Here is a 7,054-nt window from a genome sequence, read left to right on the forward strand (position 1 = left end):
TTTACCGGGAATTTGGAACAAGGGGGAATAAAGCGGTGGTGCAAACACGGGTACGGCTCAACCTATTTTCCGGTTTACGCAACTCCCGAAAGTTTTACACAACAAAATCTATCGAGTTTACCTTATATCCCTTTGTTAGTACGCATGCTAATTACACACAATTCTGGAGGTTTGATCGATACTGGTTTCGCTTGTGGTTTCTTTTACTTTGCCGATTTGGATTCTCATTCAAATGCTTTTGTGGGTTCTCTCAGACTGGGTCGAGTCCCGTCAGATGTCGCCAATAACTGTTGCGAGTTCTTTTTGTTGTCTTTTTCTATGGCTCTGTTCGAATTATGGCAATCAGTGGGTTTGCCCTCCTTTCTTTTGATATCTATGTTCTAATGCTCAGAGTCGCCAAGTATCAAATGATACCACCCCCACTAGGTTCAACCGGCTATCGATCAAAGAGCCAAACACCAGTTAGTTAGTTCAAGGTCAAGGGTACTTAATTTACACACAATTAGTCATGCAACATAAATCCTACTAGTTAACTATACCTATCGACTAAGACAACCTGTACTTAACTTCGGGCACCCGGCTTAGGTCAGAAACAGTGGCCGCTGTTCGATTCTGGATCTATCGAGTCCAAAGGAGTAACTGCTACTCAGCTGGGCTCATCCGCCTGGTAGCGAGCATTGAACTTGGACTTGCTCCGTGTGTTGCTGCAATTTGAGATGGTCGTGGCTGGGGTGCCAGGTCCAAGAGAGAGCGAACATATGGCGAACCCTTCTCCTTATACTTGGGGTTTTTCGCGCTCTTTTGGGCGGTCCTTCAGTTTGGGGCCCACTAATTGGGTGATCCCTGATCACTCCGTTCGATTCCTTAACCAATAAGTGGGCAGGGATCTGGATGGCTGGGCGTGTCCCAAGCGGTCACTGACCCTGTTGTTTGCATTTCCCTTGAGCAGGGAGTGGCGCCAAAATGTCTGGTAGGACTGTCCCGGTTGCTCGAGTACCAGTCCTTTGTTTTGGTGAAGATGGGCCTTCAAATGCTAATCGGCACCATTAAAATGCTAATTGGTCGGAGTTTCGATACCGTCTGGACTTCTTGCTTACGAATATGCATTTCAGGCTCTGAGCCTGCCTGAGTCCGGCCTTGTCCATTTTACCCGCCAGGCTTTGCGAGTTTCTCTGTACCTAGTTGTAAGTGGCCATCTAAGATGGCTACAATATGTAAAAGACACATGCTGTCAGTTTTCTGGGCAGCGCATCATTTCAACTGTATAGTTGGCTGAAACCCCCTTGCCATCTTCACAGAACCCCCCCCCCCCCCAGAAACTACTGCTGAACAGGCAAATCAAAGACGGGAAGGAGAGCCAGAACAAAGTAGCACGATAGACACTTATGCTCCACGGCCAGGACATTGCAGTCAAACATATCCGAGCCCCCACCTTCCTAGCAGACAGCATGACCCACCGGGTGGGGGGGGGGGGGGGGGGCGAGCCCCACGAATACCAGATTCTGGCAATAAATGACCCCAAGGGGCCATTTCTGGAAAACTAAAAGGAATCAGCCAGGACAGTTGTCGTGTTGGGGGCTCTGCTACACAGACGGACCAACACGGTGGCGGATGGTACAACTCAGTTTTATTACTAACAATAACAACAACTGTGAACTGGTTACTGTAGTTCGTTCATTACCGTCTAACCTGTGGACCCAGCCCGAACACTATCTTGGAGATGCACTCAGCACATGGTGAATGTCTGAGTGGCTTGCTGTGAGCTCTGTTCCCTGAGCTGTCTCCTGCTGGAAATGAGCGGGAAGTGTCGTGTTCCCCATTTTATAGTGTGTATGCTCTTGCCTGTGATTGGCTGTGATGTTGTGTGTGTATTGATTGGTCCGTTGATCTGTCCATCAGTGTGTATGTAAGTTTGCACCATGATGTTTATCTGAATATCATGACAACAGTCACACTGTAAAGGTTATGTAGATGGATCTTCTATGGTAGAGAGGGGGAAAAGGAAAATGGCATGTGGAAGACCATGTGATTTCTACCCTGCGACCTGGGTCCCCATTGGTGGGCGTCTTCTGGGGCGACCAGGCTTGGATGGGCCCGGCTGCTGCTCGGGTGTCCCAGGTTGCGTGGAGCTGCCCCGTACTGCCCGCTGCCCACCAGATCCACCAGGGACAAGAGCGGGGGGGGGGGGGGGGGGCGGAGTCAAAGGTGCTGCAGTGTTCCGGCACCTCACCTGCGGGATTCACTAGCATGGACCCCATCACCTCCTCCTCCCTAGGGATGCCCGATAGCCCCGGGCTGCCCCGACGGGCCGGGGTGCAAGGGGAGCTAAACCCTGAGGTTCCCCCATCACCTGCCGCTGCAAATCCTGGAGGCACGCTCTGGTCTCCATCAGGGTCTGCACACTCGCGACCATGGAGCACAGGGAGTGGACCTTCTCCCTCTGCGACTGCACCATGTAGAGGGTGCCATCTCTGCTACTCCACTACTGGGCCGATATCTGGGGTTTGAGTATCTGTGTGTGTCTCTCTCCAGCTGGCACTGAAACTTCAGAGGCCAGGGGATGCCGCACTGGGACACCTCCGCGGGAGAGAGCACTGAATCAAGCCTGCCGTTTATCCCTAACCGGAAGCCTGAGGCTTATATCACACAGATATCCAGACCCCCACCAATGCCCAGGTGATTCTCTCTCTTGCTGGTGGTGCAACACCCACCCGGTTCCTACTTCGCTGGAATAGCTTTCCCAAGAGAGAGAATAGGACACTGCTGTTTATTACCTAACCAGCAGCCTGTCCTGAGTGAATTGTTCAAGATGACCCTAGATTCTCGACCCCGGAATTAAGGTGAGGAATATCTTAACAATGACTTGGTCAGAGATCGCTGGTGAGAGATTGAAGAATTTAAACGACTCCAATTATCAGCAAATCAAGGTTTATTGCAAAACCCAGGTCAAAATCATCAAACAGAAGAAATTATAATAAAATCTTAAACTCTAACACAAACTAAGTCTATTCAGAAAGTACTATAACGGACACAATGTAAAATCTTATTGTTACACAGTTTTAGCAATGACACAGAACACAAATCAAGTCCCCTTCCCCAAAGCCTCAACCACTATCAAGGTCAAGGGAGTTTCGCAAGCTGCTGCAGGGTACTTACAGTCACAGGCTGCAGGAGGTCAAGTCAAAGGTGGAGAGGTCAAGCCAAGAGACCCTCAATCGAAACACAGCCCCTTTTATATCCGTTTTACCTGGCTTTTTCCTGTGTTCGGCCAGCCCCTTTTGCATTGAATCCATAAGGTTTAAAGTTCCCGCTGGTCCTGCCCCCTTTGAGCCGGTCAGACCTGTCAAGATGGGAGTACCTCCCCTAGGTCCGCCTCCAGTCTGCTTTTTGAGATAACGAGGTTGAGCTCCCTTGTGAAGATTTTCAAAGTCTTCCATCTGCTCTGGAGATCGCTGCTATGTTGATGGGGTGTTGATTGGATACTGCTCTGGTGGAGGCAAAGTCATTTACATCTGCATGGGGCTATGACCATCCCATTGTCCTGCTTGCAGGCAGGCCCCTTACAGCATTACCATGCCCCTTTGTCTCTGTGTTTAATCTTATCTAGTTGTCTGGCTCCTTCTTCCTTGTAGCTCCTGGGGGGGGGTTTGTAAATACCTATGCCCCTACTCGGCTCAGCGGACCAAGCCTGCTGGGAAATCTGGTTACGTTCTTTTGGCTGACAAATGTCCAGTTTACAGTCTCTGGGTTTTATTCTTGGGCAGTCCAAAAAGGGCCGAATTGCCCGAAAACCTTACAACCAGTAACTGTGCCACCATCTTCTGGGTTTGTCTCACATCAGCCCGTGACAGTGCCATTTCCCACCTGCGACTGGGTCACCTCCCATTGTGTCTGCGTTACGTTGGCCAACGTCTGGGAAATGCGGCTGACGTTCTCCCCTATGGCCTGCTGTGACTGGGCCATGCTCAGGAGCACCACTGCAACTTCCTGGTGTCTCTGGCACATAGCTGCCTGTGAGGTGGCAATCCTGTCCTGGGCCTCGGCCAGCGGTTGCACAGAATGCCCCAGCCCTTGGACATGCTGATCATAGTCAAAACCATCGCCCCCAAGCCTCCACCACAGATGCCACCCCTGCGGTGTAGTCCTGGGTGGCACGCATTGTTGGCACCACCTCCTGCTCCTACACGGGTTTGGACTCCTCCACCTGTACATGCAGGTGCTGGTTGCTGACTCCTCATGTAGTCCCTGGCTCTGCGACTGCATCTCCACTATAGGTGGGATTGTCCATTCCAGAACCCCGAGACCCATCTAGGTGGCAGCTAGTTCCTGGGGTCGGCCTGCCCGCCGACCACCTGCCCCTTCAGGTGCTCATACCTCTACCTGCTGTACAGGGTCAACTGTGTGGTGAGCACCAGAGAGTGTCCCAGGAGCCTCCTTTACTAAAGTGCCCACCCGAGGTGAGTGTCTCTGGGAGGGTGGAGGGTGTCGGAGACGCTGTGACGGGAAGTCAGTGTCATCCTCCGACCCGAGCTCCTGAGTCTCGAGCAGAGGGCTGGTGTCTGAGCTGCTTTCAGCGGCTTACGGGGGCTCCGGCTGTGGCACTGGCAGAAAACAACAGTGTTAGACAGTCCAAATCATGTTCATGCAGCCCAGGGGGTAGGTAGCTGGTAGCTTCAGTGGCCAGGTCACCTGGCCATGGTGGCCGGTATGGTGCCGGCATGTGGGCAGGGTGGGGTTTCTGCCACCCTCCAAGTTGGGGGGGTAGGGTTACGGGTGTGTGGGACGCAGGTTTGTGCCAGGGCCACAGTGCTGCCTACTCACACTGGCCGCCCTGAAGAGGTGATACAGTTTCTTCCAGCACTGCTGGCCGGTCCGGACAGTGTTACTGGTGGCACTGACAGCCTCTGCCACCTGCGCCCATCTACGACGAACAGTGGCAGCTGGCTGCCTCCTTCCCAAGGAGTGGTCTGTCTCTCCTCCACGGGTGTCTAGGATGGTGTGTGTGGAGAGTGAAATGTATAATTGTGGCTGCCTCAGTCGCAAAACCGGTGAATCTGGCACCGTTCCTCATTAGAATCAATTGTGTTCCACGTGGTACCAGTGGTAGCCTCTCAACAGCAGCAGAATCGGCCCAGCTGTAGCGCCAGCACCCATGCCAGCCGCCATGGCCGGGTGCCCTGGCCACGGAGGCCACCATCTACCCAAGCCCTAGGCTGCAAGCGTTGCACCGTCTAACAATGTTGTTGTATGTGTTTCCCCCCTCCCTCAGGAGAAGGCAATGCACAACCTCCGGGAAGGGGAGGAGACCGGAGGGGGACCACCAGAACTACGGACCCTCACCATGCCCGAGCAGAGGGCACTGGACGTGGTCGGTGCCTGGGGGGAAGGGAGGTCATCGGCGTCCGAGGAAGTGTGACCCTGCTTAGTTGCGGATCCACATGACACATGTGTGGACACCACCAACCCCCCCACACTCCACTCACCTCCCTCAACCCACACCCCCCCACTCGTCTCACCCCACACCCCCTCACCCCCTTCCCCCACTCACCCCTCTCACCCCACACCCCCTCACCCTCTCACCCCCTCACCCTCCCACCCTTCTCAGCCCACAGCCCCTCACCCTCCTCAACCCGCACCCTACTAACCTCCCTCAGCCCACACCCCATTCACCCCCCCCCCCCGCCCCCCCCCCCCCCCCCCCCCCCCCCCCCACACACACACACCCTGCCCGCTGTCTCATCATACATGTCGTCTTGTGTTACAGGACCTGCCGGAGATGGGGCCAGTCCATCTGGAGCCCCCAGCCGGTGCCCCCCCAGACAGCCGAGCACTGACGAGGGGAGCAGCCCGAACACCAGCCCTCCACCTGAGATGCAGGACACCCCAGAGCTCGGGTCGGAGGATGACACTGACTTTCCATCACAGCTGTCTCCAACACCCTCCACCATCCCAGACACTATCACCTCGGTTTGGCATGTTCGTGACGAGGCTCCTGGGACACTATCTGGTGCGCACCACACTGTCAGCCCGGTGCAGGCCGGCCTCAGGAACCAGCTGCCGTCCAGACGGGTCCCGGGCTCCTGGAACGTCCAGTCCCAGCCACAGTGCAGATGCAGTCAGACAGCCAGGGACCACAAGTGGGGTTGTCGGCGAGCATCCAGCACCTGCAGGCGCAGGTGGAGTAGTCCATCCACGTGCAGGAGCAGGGTGGTGTCAGTCATGCTTGCCACTCAGCTCGTCACCGCACGTGTGGCATCGCGGTGGAGGCATTGGGGGCGACGGTTTCGGCTGTGGATCAGCTTGTCCAAGGCCTGGGGCGTTTTGTGCAGGCGGTGGCTGAGACCCAGGATAGGGCTGCCCTCTCACAGGTAGCCATGTGCCAGAGCCACCTGAACGTTGCAGCGACGCTCCTCAGTGCGGCCCAGTTACAGCAGACAGGCCATGGCAGGGAACATCGGTGGCATTGCCCAGGTGCTGGTCGGCGTTGCGCAGACACTGGGTGGGGTGGCCCAGGCCCAGAGGGAGGTGGCCCAGTCCCAGAAGGATTTGGCCCAGTCCCAGAGGGAGGTAGGCCAGTCACAGAGGGAGGTAGCCCAGTCCCAGAGGGAGGTGGCCCAATCACTTACTGATATGGAACAGTCACAGCGTGATTTGGTGCAGTCCCAGATGGCGATGGTCCACTCCCTGTGCTCCATGGCCAAGAGCGTTGAAAACCTGGGCAGCGCGGTAACACAGTGGTTAGCACAGTTGCTTCACAGCTCCAGTATCCCAGGTTCGATTCCCCGCTGGGTCACTGTCTGTGTGGAGTTTCCACTTTCTCTCCGTGTGTGCGTGGGTTTCCTCCGGGTGCTCCGGTTTCCTCCCACAGTCCAAAGATGTGCAGGTTAGGTGGGTTGGCCATGATAAATTGCCCTTAGTGGCCAAAAAGGTTGGGTGGGATTACTGGGATACGCAATTCCGGGGATAGGGTGGAGGCGTGGGCTTAAGTGGGGTGCTCTTTCCAAGGGCTGGTGCAGACTCGATGGGCCGAATGGCCTCCTTCTGCACTGTAAAT

Source organism: Scyliorhinus torazame, chromosome 10, assembly GCF_047496885.1.
Source record: "Scyliorhinus torazame isolate Kashiwa2021f chromosome 10, sScyTor2.1, whole genome shotgun sequence".
Lineage (NCBI taxonomy): Eukaryota > Metazoa > Chordata > Chondrichthyes > Carcharhiniformes > Scyliorhinidae > Scyliorhinus > Scyliorhinus torazame.